Here is a 12141-nt window from a genome sequence, read left to right on the forward strand (position 1 = left end):
GGCTAACACAACAATGATCTGAAGGCAGGACTGGTGAGTGAAGAGTCAAACGGGCCTCAGGGTCTATCATGGAGGGACCTCATATACTTTACAATGGCACTGGATTCCTGGGCTTGTCCTATTTCTGCACCTCTGGCATCCAAGAACATTTTGTCTTATAACTTGCTCTTTGTTGGTCACTTATAATAAACATAATTTATTACACCAGTGAAAATCATTGTTAATGCCACTCATTCTAGTTAACACACCTTCTGGTGTACATGTCAATAAGCCTATTCTGAGGATGCAGTAATCAGCTCTCACTCATCTGTAGTAAACACCACTCATAATGCATATGAAAAATTACTTTTAATATTGCTTATGAGGATTAACGTGTCCTCTGGTATAGTTATCAATAAGAATAGTTTAAGTACTAAGAAATCTACTCTTAAAATGTTGATCCCTCTTAGAACATTTCAAAAGCTAATTAATTGCCACAAGGATGTGAATGAAGGATAATTTGCATTGTGCTGTCAAGGGCAAGCATGAGTGTGCATGTGCTCATACACACACACTGCTATGGGTTAAATGTTTATGTTTTGGAAACTGACCCCCATTGTAACAGTGTTAAGAAGGTGGGAAATCCAGTTATGGTATTTGAAAGGTGGAGCCTTTGAGAGATGACTGGATCATGAGGACTGGGCCTTTGTGAGTGGATTAATCTATTTATAGAGTAATGAATTATCACAAGTATGGTTCTGATGGCTTTAAAAGGAGAGAGAGTGAGAAGGTTATCTCTCTCATGCTCAGCCCATTCTTGCCATGTGACACCCTGGTCACCATGGACCCTGTAGAGAGTTCTCACACAGAAGGCCCTCATCAGATATGTTCCCTAGACCTCGGACTTCCCAACCTCTGAAACTGTAAGAAATAAATTTCATTTCTTTATAAATTACCCAGTTTCAGGTATTCTGTTATAAGCAACAGAAATGGACTAATACACATAAATACACACCCCAAAATATTTATATCAACGTAATTTAAAGTAAATTATCATGCAGACCACAGAACAGCCTTAGCAAACAGAAACTGTGAAAGATAATACTATAATATTAACAGCATCACGTCTGGATGGTGAAATTGGGTGGTATTTATTTATCTTTTTAAGTTTTCCAAGATTTCCACAATGGGTGTGAACTACTTTTTATCAGAAAACTTAAAAAAAAAAAACCCTACAGAATCATGAACCTTTCTTTTAGAGAACAAAATGTATTAATTGAGAGCTTTGTAATTGTTTACTTTTAGAAAACAAAATATAGTTATTTAATGCTGTCTGATTGTCTTAATCAAATATTTACATTTTTAGCCTTTTTTCTTTGCTCTGCCATCTTTTTCAGTGACATTTTCTTCCCAATTATTTGACTACTGAAACCTGTAATAGAGAATCTAAAGCCTAGAATCACTGAAATAAAACGCTGATGGACTTTTCTAGAGAAATAAGGTACCCAGATGTTTTGACACAACTTTTTTTATTAACTTAGACTTAATTAGAAAACTCTCAAAAATCTTTGCTGAAGATCACTTGAAAATATATCAGCCAATTTCCCTCTCATGGGTGAAGAATGTTAACAGGTGGAGCAAGCTAAGACAGTGTTAACTATTCTTTGAGGACAGAGCTTCCCTGAGGTTCTGGAGGCTTAGGTCTCTGCACTTTATGACCAGGACACAACACTGACCTAGAGGAAAGTAAGGCATCCTGACCAATGACAATTATTTTTATATTGCTTCTTACTTGTTTGAGGATTATTCAAAGTGGCAAACAGGTGGTTTCTGATTCAGCAGGGGATTTAAACCTGTCTGTCTCCAAAATCACCTCTTCTGCCCATTATGCCAGCGCTAAGCCAGTTACAGTGGATGGAGAACACCGGGGTTGGAGTAGTGTTATCAGTGTCATAAGAGGGTAGCAGAGCAGGTTGAGAACTCAAGGACTTACTAAGATGAAGGGAAGGAGAGATCAGAAAACTCTTTTGGGCTTGAAACATGGGCCTACGGTTTTAAAGGTGAAATGTATAAGAATCTAGAAAGAATAGGTAGCTTCCTAATGATAGGGAATCAGTTAGCCAAATTAGTAAAATCTTATGGTAGAATATCAGATATTCAGTGGAATGAGAGAGGCAGGAGGTGAGAAACTGGGCTATGACTCTGATCACAGGTCAGGTGTGATGTAATGAGGAGCTGAATTGTAGAAGCAGTGGGCTTTGAAAGGAGGATTCCAACTGGATGCAGTAATGGCCTGGAAGGAAAAAAGTGGCTAAGACCTCTGCAGCTGGAATTCCTGATTCATATTCCAGCTTTGGCTCCTGCGATGTACATAGCCTCAGGCATTATTTAACTAAACCTCAGTTTTTCTCTCACTAAAATGAATATAATAGCCTGCCTTGTAGGGTTACTGAGAGATTAAATGACATATGTTCATTTAATGGCATGTTCAGCGCAGTGCCCTGCACATAGGAAAAGTTCAATTAGTAATAGCGGTGCTGCTAAAAAAGAGAAGGAGCAGGAGTGGAGGTGGGGGATGTCCATTCAGGATGATTTGGATCATAGTGGTACCACTAAGGAAAACAGAAAACCCAGAAAAAGGACTTGGCTGATTCAGAAGGTGGACGGTAAGAGAAGCCAGTAAATGATGATCTGGTGTATGAAATGGTAAAAGTAAGTTTTAAGGTTGCATGTTAAGTGTCCAACACTGCCGTGTTAGTCTGGGGAGAGGTTGCAGTATCTTATTTTTCTGGACAGCAGAGGGCTCCCAGGTACTGGGAAGCAGCAAGCTGGGGTCTCCTCTTGTTTTCTCTGCTTTGCTCATTTATAACTTTGTCATCGCTTGCACAAGTGAGCTTGCCTCATCGGATGCCATGGTTAAAAAGAAGTTGTGTATTCCTAGAGTCACAAACGTACAATTTTTTTCTATTAGGTACTTGAAATCCATTGAACCTTACAGAGCTGGAGTGTATGTCAGCTTTTAGTATAACATCCACCCATCCTTCCTACAGCATTTGTGGTGCAGTGGGCTAGACTCCCTAAAGGAGACAAGGTGCCTGCATCAGAAGCTCATGGATTAAAGGGGATGACAAGGAAGTACGTCTAGCATAAAAAGAGAAAGCGTTGGAGTTGTGGATACGGCGGTAGGAACACACAATGGAGAGAGGCTGTATCCTGCCTAGTGAATTTTGGTTAAGACTCATCAGAAGAGCTGGGTAGGATGGGAAGGGTGTTCCACGAACAGGAACAGCATATCCACAAAGGCGTGGAGGACTCAAAGTGCTTGAAAAATGTTCTGGGTGCAGCACATGTAATTTGTAGGAAAGTAACAAGTGAGAAAGTGAGAAGCCAAAGAGGGCGAGTGTCTCACATGAAGTCAAAATCTAAGTGAATGTAGAGCCCATGTCTCTAGAACTCTAGTCCTCTTCCCCTTCACTTTACTGGTTTGCTTCCCTCTACAGGGTTCTGAGAGGTACGGGTCACTGAGTTACTGATTCTGCAATTTCTGGACAGTGGTGTTTCTACCAGTGTATTTTTAAGTTACTAATTCTTTTCTTCCCTCTTCAAAAAAAAAAAAAAATACTACTTCTCAGAAGTCACTTTCCTCTCTCTTTCTAATTTTGATTTCTTATATTTAATTAGGATTTTTCTGTAATTTTAAAAAAGAGTTCTTTGAAAAGCAGGTGTCTATATCGTCTTACACTACATTAAAATAACTAACAAGTAGAATCCCCTCCAAGTCCTCAGTTTTCATCATCTCAGGATGTACTTAGCAATTACCTGTCCTAAGGAATGCGAGCATCCTGGTAGCCAAAGAAAGTCATTGTTCAATCAACAAGCCAGATCCCTGTGAAGACTTCAGATTGATTTAAAGCAAGAGGAATGTTATCTCTGTTGTTGTCTTATTCATGGAGTGGTTCCACACATGTATGCTAATTTTCAGGATTAGTATTTTTCAAGACTGGGAAATTCATTTGTTCTTCACTGAGTGTGAAATTGAAAGGATGGAAGGAAACGAAGTTTAGCAGGGAAAATCAAATTAATGCAAAAGAGGCAACAGTAACAAAAAAAACATTCATACCAGCATCTAGCTCTGTGTCTAGCAGATAACAGGTACTGCAAAATACTTCTTGAATGAGTGAATGTTGGAGGAATGAATGCTGGTGCTCTCTGCCCCTTACATCCAGGTACATTAAAATCAATGTGAGTTGGTGCACGTGATTTTAGATTCTAGGCTGTTTCAAGAATACCCAGAAACTAATAAAAAAGAAAGAAGGTATATTTCGATTTCTATTCAAAGCTTTACGAAGAGAATGTCAGCTCTTGCAGCTCCCCGACTCCTTTTGATAAATGATAAGGGAGCATTTTGAAAATGTTCTTACGTAGACATATAGAGTATATTTGGTAATTCCTTAAAAAATCAACTCATAAATATTGTGAGTGTTTGTTTTGGTCAACACAATGCAGCCGTTATATGCTGGCATTAATGTAACTGAAGGCTTTAAATGGCTTCATGTATTTACCAATAATTCACAAGGGATACATTTAGTTATGTTTTCTACGAAGCCCTTGGCATTTTGACTGAGTTTTCCAACTCAGGTGAATCTCTTCTATTGTTTACACTGGTCTGCATGTGAAAGAGGAGTGACTGAATGGAAAGGCAGCCTTTCAGCAAACAGCTGCCAAGTTTCTGGATCACCTACTTAAGAGAGGTAAATTTGGGACCCAGTCAAGAAACGAGAAAAAAATACCAGTTAATGAACAGAGTAAATATTTCTATTTTATGTACATATATAATATTTAACTAAGGTCCCAAGAGAAATGAAAATCTATAGAAAGTCAAAACAAATAAACATGAACTTTCAGACTGATGTTAACTCAGTGAACTGAAATGCTTAGACCATCACGAAACATTCTTTACAAGTTGCTTCCTGTGCCACTGAAGCAGCGCCCTGTCCAAAGAAATCCCAAGTAGTCAGGGTAGAATGGATTCTGATCAACTTCTCTCTTTTCCTTATTTCTGTTATTTTTATAGCACAGGTAATGCATCACAAAATTATTGTTAAACATTGAAATAATAAAGAGATATAAGATTAAAGAGTAAAAGAGGCCTGCATCAATGACCTCCCAGCCCCCAAAGGTAACCATTGCTAACAATTTGGTATTTATTTTTCTAAACTCTCTTTAAATTCTATCTATAGTTTGTAAGAAAAGTTCTACCATGTGATACATACGGATTTTGATAATATGCTATGGACCTCTTACCAGGACAGTACATAGATCTACCGTTTTAAAGATTGGGCCTATGGAGTTCTAAATTATAAATATACCATAATTTATTAAATATTTCTTGCTATTGTGTTAATTAGGAATTATTTGTGGTGCTAGTATTAGAGACTAAAAAAAAAAAGTGGCAGAAAACATTAAAAGTTTGTCTTTGTTATATAATGAGAGCTGGGTAGTCCTGGGCAGGTACGATGATTATGTGATGTCTTTACAGATAGGCGCATTTCATTGTTCTGATAAGGAATATCACTCCTATCCTCAAGGCAATATCATGGTCCCAAAGTGGCTGTCAGAGCTCCAGCATCAAATCTTTATTCCAGGCAGAAAAAAGTAGAAGGTAAGGAACAAAGATTGTGTGCCAGAGAAGTCAGTCCCTTTTTCAAAAAGCTTTTATCCAAGTCCTACCTAACAATTTCTGCTTGCATCTCATTGGTCACATAGCCATCCCTTTTTGTAATGAATTCAGGCAAATATAATATTTTAGCAGGACATACTGACACCACCAACAATCAGTGTTCTGTTAGTAAGAGAGAAGGGGAAAATGGAGATTGAGTGAGTACCTAGCATTCTTTACCACATTTATTGATACTTAATCTGGTTGTTTACAAATTTTACTATAACAAATAGTGCTGCAATAAATATCCACGAATGTTTCTTTTTTGTAGTATTTGCTTCATTTTTTCTGTAACCCCTAGTTTTTACTTCAGTTGATTTATTATCTTCCACTGTGTTACATTCTCTCATTATTTATAACTTCTTCCATGTTTTCTTCTGCTCTTGGCTCAAAGAAGAAAGTACCCTACTCTTCTAAGTCTGGTCCCTTTTTTCCCCCTCTTTGAGCTTGATGGTGAAAACAGAATAGCCGATTAGGATATTGATCTTTGGATGTTAAAGAGAGAGAAATTGAGGGTGTCCCTACCTGTTCATCTTCATTAATATGCAAGGTAGTCCAGGGCAGAAAGCACAGATGTGGTATAACTTCTTATTCTATGACTGTCTAGGTTTCTGAGCTTTCTGAAATTAACCTCTCTCTGTGCCTTAGTTTTCCCATCTGTGAAATGGTGTTGATTTTGATACTTACGTCGTAGGGTTGATGTGAGGATAGAACATAAAGCACTTGGAACAGTATCTGGCATGTAATAAGTGCTGTGCGTGTTAACAGATGTTAACTATTATTTCAGTGAAGTAAAATATTAGTTTCTGTGCAGGATGATGGGAATTGAGAAACAAAGAGAGGGGAGATGATGGTCAGAGCCCAAGACACTTTTAGCCAAAGGTTTGGGGTGGCCAAGGAGGAATGAGTTAAAGGACTGTTGAGCAATGTTGAGAGGACAACTAAGGTTGGGAGCACACACGTTTGTGATGAACACAGACATATGGCAGTGCTTAACTGCTCAGAATTAAGAGGGAAAACAGTGGGTAAATAGGTTAAGTTGGGGTTGGGAGTGACTAGGTGGGGTTGGTAGAAGGCCAAGTGGGTAGAGCATAGACAGTGCTGATATGAGTTTGATGAAATAAACTACCACAGGTGGGAAGGGGGAAATATGCAGCAGCAGAATACTTCAAAAAGGAGTTTTTCTTGAATTGAGGGGTTGGGGTGAATTATGGATGGAAATAAAGATGTGGACTGAGAGTAGAGTTTAGGCTTTTTTTTTTTTTTTTTTTGAGTTTAGGCTTTTAAAGATATCATTCTGGGTAATAATACATTCCCGGGCATGGCACATGTGAGTGGATTGCTGAAGTGAAACAGAAGCCAGAGATGAAGGTCAGGGAAACAGAGGAAACCAAAGGTTCCATTTAGTTTAATTAAATAGGCAATTAATGGTCATGTAGTATGTGCCAGTGAATGTGTTTTGTATTGCTGTGAACAAGATAGAGGTATTTCTTAACATGAAGTTGCTTACCATTCGGTGGACTAGGAGGATAGACTCTTGAATGAATTATGAAGTGGAATTTGCAATCACTTGCTGGCACTGGAGACAGAAAGAGATCAATGGGCCACTAGCCAAAGTCCACACGAATGTGGAGGAATGGCCAGCAGTGCATGACAGTGAAAAAGAAGATGGTATTACAAAACATCATCGAATGGGGTTGTCAAACTCAGGTTGCAGAATATTGGATGTGATTTTGTGAGTTGTCACCATGTCTATCTCTCTTACTAGATTCTGAAATCCCTGATGGCAGGGACTAGGTCTGTATAGTTTATATTCCATTTGTAGTTTTGGCACATAATGGATCCTAAAGAAATGTTTATTGACTTACCATGAAAAAAAAAAGAGAAATATTTCCAATACTTAAATACATTAAATATCTATTGCTGTGTAACAAATTATCCCCAAATTGGAAACTTAAAATAACAAAGATTTATCATCTCAGGATTTCTGTGTTCAGGAATCTGGGTGCAGCTTAAGTGGGTCCTCTGCCTCAGGGTCTCTTATGAGGATGCAATCAAGGTGCTGGGCAGCATCTGAAGACTCCACTGGGGGAGGATTCCCACCCAAGCTCACTCATGTGGTTGTGCCAGGATTCAGTTCCTTTTGGGCTACTGGACTGAGGGCTTCACTTCCTCATGAGCTGCTGGCCACGGGCCTCCCTCTGTCCATTGTTAGATGTACATCTTCATAGGCAGCTCACAGCACAGCAGCTAGCTTTCTCTGGACAAGTGAACAAGGAAGAAAAAGAGAGTGAACGTGAAACTCACCGTATTTTTGTGAACCAGTCAGAAATGACGTCCCTACTCTCTATCTGTTAGAAGTGAGTTACCAGGTCCCAGTAGGGGTCATTGGGGGCCATTATTGAGGCTTCACAAGCACTAAAAGTGTTTTTGGCAATTATCATCTTTTCACTTTAGTTTTTTATTTATTTTATTTTTTGTCATATTTTCTTTTTTAAAATTTATTTTTATTTATTATTTATTTTACTTCTCAATATGCATTGTAGTTGATTTTCATGCCCCTCTCCCCTCCACATTATATCTGTTCACTTGATTTAAATAGTTCAAGGAATTTTGGGGATTATTCTGTCTTCTTCCCCCCTGCTGATTTGTTTGTGTGTTTGTTTATTTATTTGTTTTTAGCTCCCACAAATAAGTGAGAACATGTGGTATTTCTCTTTCTGTGCCTGACTTATTTCACTTCATATAATTTTCTCTCTAGGTCCATCCATGTTGTGAATGGCAGTATTTCGTTATTTTTTATAGCAGAATAGTATTCCATTGTGTAGATATACCACATATTCCTTATCCAGTTATCAGATGATGGACATTCGGGCTGCTCCAACCTCTTGGCTATTGTAAATAGAGCTGCAACGAACATTGGAGTACAGGTATCCCTTCAACTTGATGATTTCCATTCCTCTGGGTATATTCCCAGCAGTGGAATAGCTGGATCATATGGTAGATCTATCTGTAATTGTTTGAGGAACCTCCATACCATTTTCCATAGAGGCTGCACCCTTTTGCAGCCCCACCAACAGTGTATGAGAGCTCCTTTTTCTCCACAACCTCTCCAGCACTTATCATTCTCAGTCTTTTGGATGTTAGACAACCTAAATGGAGTGAGATGGTATCTCAAAGTGGTCTTAATTTGCATTTCCTGGATGCTGAGTGAGGTTGAGCATTTTTTTCATGTGTCTGTTGGCCATTTGTAAAAGGCGAAAGATTTATACGATCTGAAGAGAAACCAGAGTATGGCCATTTGTATATCTTCCTTTGAGAAATGCCTATTCAGCTCCTTTGCCCATTTTTTAATTGGGTTGCTTGTTTCTTTTGCTGTAAAATTGTTTGAGTTCCTTGTATATTTTGGATATTAATCCTTTGTCAGATGTATATTTTGCAAATATTTTCTCCCACTCTGTTGGTTGTCTTTTTACTCTGTTGATTGTTTCTTTTGCTGTGCAGAAGCTTTTTAGTTTGATATAGTCCCATTTGTTTATTTTTCCTTTAGTTGCCTGCGCTTTTTGGGTCCTATTCATGAAGTCTGTACCCACTCCTACTTTCTGAAGTGTTTCCTCTATGTTTTCTTTAAGGTGTTTTATTGTTTCAGGATATATATTTAATTCTTTAATCCATTTTGAGTTGATTTTGGTATATAGTGAAAGGTACAGGTCTAGTTTCATTCTCCTATATATGAGTATCCAATTTTCCCAGCACCACTTGTTGAAAAGGCAGTCTCTTCTCCAGTATGTAGATTTGCTACCTTTGTCAAAGATCAGATGGCTGTAGGCATATGGATGGATTTCTGGGTCCTCTATTCTATTCCAATTGATCTGTGTGTCTATTTTTATGTCAGTACCATGCTATTTTGGTTATTATCACTTTGTAAAATAGTTTAAAGCCAGGTAGTATTATGCATCCAGCTTTATATTTTTTGCTCAGGATTGCTTTTGCTATGCATGGTCTTTTGTTGTTCCATATGTGTCTGGATAGCTTTTTCCATCTCAGAGAAAAATGTCATTGGAATTTTGATGGGGATTGTATTGAATCTTTAGATCACTTTGGGTAATAGGGACATTTTCACAATGTTAATTCTTTCAATCTAAGAGCGAGGTATATCTTTACATCTTCCTGTGTCTTCTTTAATTTCTCTCAACAGTGGTTTGTAGTTCTCTTCATAGAGATTTTTCACATCCTTGGTCAGCTTTATTCCTAAGTATTTTATTTTTTTGGTGGCTATTGTAAATGGGCTAGCTTCTTGATTTCTTTTTCTGCATGTTCACTGTTGGAGTATAGAAATGCTACTGATTTTTTGTGTTGATTTTGTGTCCCACAACTTTGCTGAAATCATTTATCAACTCTAGGAGTTTTTTTATAGAGGCTTTAGGCTGTTCAATATATAGGATCATATCATCCGCAAACAGGGACAGCTTGACTTCATTCTTTCCAGTTTGTATGACCTTTATTTCCTTCTTTTCTCTGATTTCACTGGCTAGTACTTCCAACACTATGTATGGCTTTAATTATGTTGAGATACTTTCCATCTATGCCTAACTTGTAGAGAGTTTTTATCATGAAAGAATGTTGAATTTTGTCAAATGCTTTTTCAGTGTCTATAGAGATGATGGTATGGTTTTTGTCTTTGCTTTTATTGATGTGATGTATCACATTTATTGATTTGCATATGTTGAACCAACCTTGCATCCCTAGGATGAGTCCCACTTGATCGTGGTGTATAATTTTACATATGTGTTGCTGTATTCTGTTAGCTGGTATTTTATTGAGGATTTGGCCTGTAGATTTCTTTTTTAGTTGTATCTTTACCTGATTATGGTATCAGGGTGATGTTTGCTTCATAGAATGAGTTTGGGAGAATGGCCTCTGTTTCAATCTTTTGGAACAGTTTGTAGAGAATTGGTATCATTTCCTCTTTGAAGATTTGGTAGAACTCTGCAGTGAACCCATCTGGTCCTGGGCTTTTCTTTTTTGGGAGCCTTCTGATAACAGCTTCAATCTCCTTTATTATTATTGGTCTGTTCAGATTTTCTGTATCTTCTTGGCTCAGTTTTGGTAGTTTGTATGCATCCAGATATTTATCTATTTCCTCCAGATTTTCAAATTTGTTGACATATAGTTGTTTATAGTAGTCTCTAATGGTTCCTTGTATTTCTGAGGTGTCAGTTGTAATATCACCTTTTTCATTTCTAATTTTTGTTATTTGGGTCTTCTTTCTTCTTTTCTTAGTTAATCTTGCTAAAGATTTGTCAATTTAATTTATCTTTTCAGAAAACCAACTTTTTGTTTCATTGATCTTTTGTACTGTTTTTTAGGTTTTTTATTTCATTAAGTTCTGCTCTCATCTTAATTATTTCTTTCCATCTACTAACTTGAAGTTTGGATTGTTCTTGTTTTTTTAGATCTTTAAGGTGAATTTTAGGTTGTTTATTTTCCATCTTTCCATTCTTCTGAAGTAAGCATTTAATGTGATAAATTTCCCCCTTAATACTGCTTTTGCCGTATCCCACAGGTTTTGGTATGATGTGTCATTATTTCATTAGTTATAAGAAATTTTTTGATTTCCTGTTTAATTTCTTCTTGGATTGATATGTCATTAAGTAGAATGTTGTTTAATTTCCATGTGTTTGTATAGTTTCCAGAATTTCATTTATTATTGATTTCTAATTTTAATCCATTGTGATTGGAAAAAAACACATGGAATAATTCCAATTTTTTTGAATTTGTTGAGACTTGCTTTGTGTCCTAACATGTGGTCTATCCAGGAAAATGTTCCACGTGCTGATGAGAAGAATGAATATTCTGAGGTTGTTGGATGGAATGTTCTGTAGATGTCTGCCAAGTCCAATAGGTCTAAAGTATTGTTTAGATCTTGTGTTTCTCCATTGATTTTTTGCCTAGATGATCTGTCCAATGAAGAGAGTGGAGTGTTAAGGTCCTCCACTATTATGGTATTAGTGTCTATCTCTTTCTTTAGATCTAATAGTATTTGCTGCATAAATCTGGCTGCTCCGATATTGGGTGCATATATTTTTATGATTGTTATGTCTTCTTGATGGATAGATCATTTTATCATTATATAGTGGCCTTCTTTATCTCTTCTTGTGGTTTTTGCTTTAAAGTCTATTTTATCAGATATAAGAATAGCTACTCCAGCTTGTTTTTCATTTCTATTTGCATGATATATCTTTTTCCATCCTTTCACTCTTAGTCTATGTGTGTCTTTTTAGGTCAAGTGAGTCTCTTGAAGACAGTATATTGTTGGATCCATCTTTTTAATCCAGTCAGTCAGTCTGTGTCTTTTGAATGGGAAATTTAATCCCTTTACATTTAGAGTTGTTATTGAAAGGTGTTGATTTACTCCCAGCATTTTACTAATTTTTGTGTAG

Source organism: Cynocephalus volans, chromosome 15 (assembly GCF_027409185.1).
Source record: "Cynocephalus volans isolate mCynVol1 chromosome 15, mCynVol1.pri, whole genome shotgun sequence".
Classification (NCBI taxonomy): Eukaryota; Metazoa; Chordata; class Mammalia; order Dermoptera; family Cynocephalidae; genus Cynocephalus; species Cynocephalus volans.